The following is a 5,118-nucleotide window of genomic DNA, read 5'->3' on the forward strand; positions in this document are numbered from 1 at the left end:
GTTGTGAAAAACGTCATCCATCTTTAACCTGTTCCATGAGTTTCTCCCTGCTCCTTGCATCAACAGGAGGACACCGCCGAGCTCCTTGTGTTAACAGGATTACAGGTATCCAGCTCTCCGAAGCAGCTATGGTTTACATTCTCTCCTTGGGCTGATAGAAGACAGTGATCAGGATTCTCTTTCTCCTTGATCTCAATCACCACTTCCAAATCATTACAACTTGCCCTCTTTTAAAGATAAGCTCCAGCTCCTCTGAAGTTCATGTCTTTTTGTTGCACTGTACTCTTCCACTTTCATCAAGAGCATTAATCCACTGGAACATAACTTTCTTATCACCCATTACCCTTTCATTTCTGTTTACCCTGTGTGTTATCCAGGGTAGATTATGCTGTCTTTCCACACACTCTCGCCAATTTGCTAAGCTCTTTCTCTTTGGTCTACATGGCAAAACATCAACCTTGCACAAACTCAAACCTATGAGTTCTTTAAAGCTGCACATCCCAGTGCTGTGAGACATCCCACAAGTAGATGGGTTGGTAGTTTTCCATTTTAATTAAGTACTAATAGACCCTGGACACATAAGAAAAATGTTATTGTCTTATTAACTTGCTCTCCCAACACTCTTCAATGACTTCAGATTTTCACACTGCAAAAATCTTTAAACCTTAACCTTTCAGCTCTCTCCTTCAACAGATCTCAATGCCTAATTCCCTGGGAACAGAGGAGAATCCCTGTAACTTGCCACTGCCAAACAAACCAACAGCTCATGTTTGTTTTATTCCTCCTGATTTAATAAAGAGGGAAGGAATGTCTTTCCTCTTATCCAAGATCAGTCCTTGACACATCATTTTGCTTAGATCCCATTTCTCCATGCATGCACCATTAAACTGTTCCTTTGCACATCCAAGCAACCCCTAACTTAAACAAAAATTTTTGTTGTTAATCCGTGCTTGTCTTTGGCAACAGTTGAACTTCACAACAACAATTGCATACTCTTCTGTTTCCTCCTCCATTTCTTAATCCAGAAATCCTACCAAAACACAGCACACAAGTAAGGCCAATGGGCAGTTTTCAGTCATCATTTTACTGAAGTTGTTGGTATTATCTGGTCTTCAGACTACTCCTTTCTTACATTTTTTAAAATTAAGCAATCCATAAAAATATACACATTTGTGGGATACATATGACCTCAAACCCTGATCATTTCTTTATAGTGAAACCATTGAAGATCCCTTCTTCTAGCATTGTAAAAAAATATACAGTTCATTACTGCTGTCTGGAGTTCTAGCAGGCAGTAGAAACTAAAGCTGCTTGTTCCTGTCCACTGGTTAACTTTTCTTCATCCTTCTCTCTCCTTACCACTCTTTCCAGTCTCTGATAACCACCATGCTACCCTCAACTGCTGTCAGGCCAACTTTTCTAGATCAGGCTTCATCTGTCTTCGCCTGGTTTACCTCACTGAGTCTAATGGCTCCTCCCACCCCCACTTCTGATGCAACCTTTTCCTTTGTGATGAACAAAAACCAAGGCACAGTACAGAGAGAAGACACTGGGGTCTTGAGAAAATGCTGCCACCACCTTTGAGATCTTCCTCACCAATTAAAAAATGCACATTAGATGATATTCTCTAAGCAGGGATGTCGATCACAGACTGCTATAAAAATAGAAATGCCAAATATTCTTGGTGGCAATGATGTCCCTATTGCTATTTTTATTTTTATTATTGTGGGTATTTGGATTCTAATCAGTATTCAAATTGTTTAAACAAAAAGTCTTTGAAGACCTTTCTAACTGCTATGATGAATGAAAATTAATAAAATATCAAACCTTATATTTTGAAGGTAAACTAACTTTTACTTAATTTCTTATTTTGAGGCCATTTTTAAAAACCCTTTTCATCTTCATAAAATAAAGCATTAAGCAACATGCCTGGTCTTCCTCTCTGTCTCTCCTCCTCTCTGTATATCTGCCTTTCCAATAAAAATAAATAAGTCAAAAAAAAAAAAAAAAAGCAACATGCCTGGGTAGTAATCTTGATCAGTTTCTTCTGTTTTCCCTGACTGGAGTAATCCAGCGAATTTTCTTGGTGCATCATAGGTTGAGGTCTCCTGTTCTTCTGTTTCATATAGTTCAGTCTCTGTTGCTGTAACTTCTTCATATTGTACATATGCTACTCATCTAGTTGGACAAAGAAAATATTCTGAGAAATAAAAGCATCATCATACCAACAAGACACCGAACTGTTAGCGCACTATTCGGAATTTCACTTTTATAATTGCAATGGCTTTTTATGGTAAACACGTTACAACTTAAAGATTGAATATTTATTTTGTACTTTATAAGAAAGTGTAATATCTGTCCTTTTGAGTGATTTTTGAGCATGCATTTTGAAAACAAGAGCCAAAATATTTACATTGGAAGTCAAATTGTTAAGTACTCAACAGAGATAAGTGGTTTTAGCATAAGAACATAATGCTATAAATTATTAGTAAAAATGCAAAGTGAGAAGGGATATAAAAATCTTGATTTCATGTTAGATAAAAAATATTATCCATTTATATTAGTGGTAGAACCAACTCAGGACACTCTTCTGAAATTTTACATTTATTTATTAACTTCCTTTATGACAAAGTGAAAAACTCAACTCACAGCATATCAGACAATTGTCTGCTCTGTAAATGCTGGAAAAAACATTTTGCAGCAAATCCCAAATCATTGTCTATAATCTATCGATGCAGGAGGTCATATTTTAAGGCAGCAAAGGAAATTCAGACTGTGCAACTCCTTTTGTGTGTGTGTTGTGTGTGTTGTATGTGTGTGTTGTGTGTGTGTGTGTGTATGTGTGTGTGTGTGTGTGTTTGGGGGGGGAGTCCCTTAAACAACAATAATCATATAACTAAGAAGGCGCTACTTTTTTCAGGGACAAGTAAGGCATAAGTTCTTATTCATAAAGCTTAGAAACTGTCAGGAAACAGGCAGTGGGCATGCACTCATAACTCACTGGGTGGGACAAAAAGATTAGTTATTCCTCACTAGGGTATTGAAGATTTCTCTGCACACCCCTTCTAAAACTGTTCACCTAAACTGTTGACATATGTCTTGTTAGAGTTATAGTGTTAGACTACCTGAAAAACAGCAAGGTTCTGCAAAATCATGCTTTAACGCTATAAAGTGCTAAATACTAAAATTAAAATAGACATGAGACAGCTGAATAGTAATCTATAGCCATTTTAAGGTGTATAGAACCCAGTTGTATATAAACTAACAATTGAAATGTCAATGTAGAAGCATAGGATGTGGTTCAGAACTTGCACTTTTTCTCTCTCTCTCTCTCTCTCTCTCTCTCTCTCTCTCATAACATGTTGGTTACACAATACCATGTCAACTAATTCCATTACGTTATAAATTGTTACTGATGTAATGTTGGGGCTTTTAATTGATTGGGATGATACTCTGTCAGCTCTACCTTCAGACCAGAGATGGTCTCCCCAAGAAACCGTTGAACTTATCTGGACAATAAGATGCTGGACTCTGCTTTGTAGATGCTTGCAATGAAAGAATTTCAACTGAATTTGAACTGTGGTAATGCAACAAGGTGGAGGAATCCAACATGTGGGGGGGCAGGTTTTGGGGAGGGGAGGTGGGAATCCCAGTGCATATAAAACTGTGTCACATAATGCAATGTAATCATTAAAAAAAGGATAAAAAAATAAGTTCTTATTCATAAGCAGTTCATCGGGTATCACTAAATATGTTCTCTTTGAACTCTTTTGAGACCCCATTGGTTTATAAACATTTTGCAAAGTTTCCCCTTGAAACTCTAACCTACAGACAGACAGACAGACAGACACACACACACACACACACACACACACGGAGCATCTGTGCCCAAACATTGCCTACTATTCCTCAAAGAATCTCAGAATTTCATCTGGGACATTGTTCTTTCCCATAGTTTCAGTCTTGGAGCCTTGTGGCCTGGGAGACTGGAAGAACAAGAGGGCGAAGATGGTGCCCAGGGGCAGACGTGGGCACCCACTTCTGTAATCAACCACTCACTCATTTCCACCCTTGGCCCACACAGGGTGCTGAGGTGCTGACACCCCCCAGCCTCTGGCTGATTTGGCTGCTCCTGTGGCTTCCTGTCTTGCATTGGTGACAGCACAGATGCTGATGCCCCAAGAAGAATGTGGGAAAGCACAAAACACACAGCTATGCTCAAACTTCTTCCATCTGCTTGGTGCTGCCACTTTCTGTACGAAGTCCACATCTATTATAAACCTCCCTCTGTGTGGGGTTTCTCAGTTGTCTGTTAAATTCTCATACCCATCAACTCCCTCTTACTTTTTTGGGGGGGGCGGTGTGCATATCCAAGCTTAGTCTCCAGGGGTGACCCAGCTACCAATGTTGATTTGTTTTACTAGGAACTCAGTCCCTAAGAAACTAAGGTCTTTACTGACCAGAGCCTTTCACTATCCTCCACAAAACACACTAAGTTTTACACCTTGATGGCTTACCAATGCTGTAAAAATCATATTATGAGGGTGGGGGGAAATTTCATTTTACCATATCTTATGTTTACCTTGGTTTTGTGGTGCTTTCTTCTTCATATTCTCCTTGAGTTAAAGTAGTAAAATCAATGGGTATAAATGTGGCCATTTTTTTTTAATCTGGAAGAAGTAACAGGATATGAAAATTCACATTGTTTCTATAACCTAAGAGACAATTTTGACAGTTTTGTTACTAATTTCTATTTTTGTTGCAATTTAGTCTGAGTTGATACATGATATGACTATTTTTAAAATATAAGACTTATAACCTGCCCCATGATCTATCCTCAAAAATATAATATATCTGAGAATGTGTGCTGGAGAGGCCTGTCATTCCAGTCGCACCTGGGAGTGATTTAACTCTGCTTGTGTTGTGTTGATTTTCTGTCTAAATGATCTGTCCATTCCTGAAAGTGGCATGCTTTGTCACCCACAATTATTTTACTGGAATCCAGCTCTATGTTCAAATATATTAATATTTGTTTTATATTTTTGGGTGCTCTGATACTGGGTGCATAGAGAGTAGCATAACTGCCATTTCCACTTCCTGAACTGAACCCTTTCTTTA

The 5,118-nt window shown here is 38.4% G+C and overlaps 1 long non-coding RNA gene across 1 annotated transcript; it reads right to left on the bottom strand.

Moving 5' to 3' along the window:
• Positions 1 to 2,093: 2,093 nt before the first annotated feature.
• On the bottom strand, positions 2,094 to 4,635 carry LOC121168028. The gene is made up of 2 exons (XR_005885675.1): positions 4,583 to 4,635; positions 2,094 to 2,178 (listed from the first exon to the last, which is right to left on the bottom strand). It is a non-coding gene; the product is annotated as an uncharacterized LOC121168028 (long non-coding RNA).
• Between the last annotated feature and the right edge of the window lie 483 nt (positions 4,636 to 5,118).

The sequence above is a fragment of the Ochotona curzoniae genome, unplaced genomic scaffold (assembly GCF_017591425.1).
Source record: "Ochotona curzoniae isolate NIBS_2020 unplaced genomic scaffold, NIBS_Ocur_1.0 patch441, whole genome shotgun sequence".
NCBI classification, from domain to species: Eukaryota; Metazoa; Chordata; class Mammalia; order Lagomorpha; family Ochotonidae; genus Ochotona; species Ochotona curzoniae.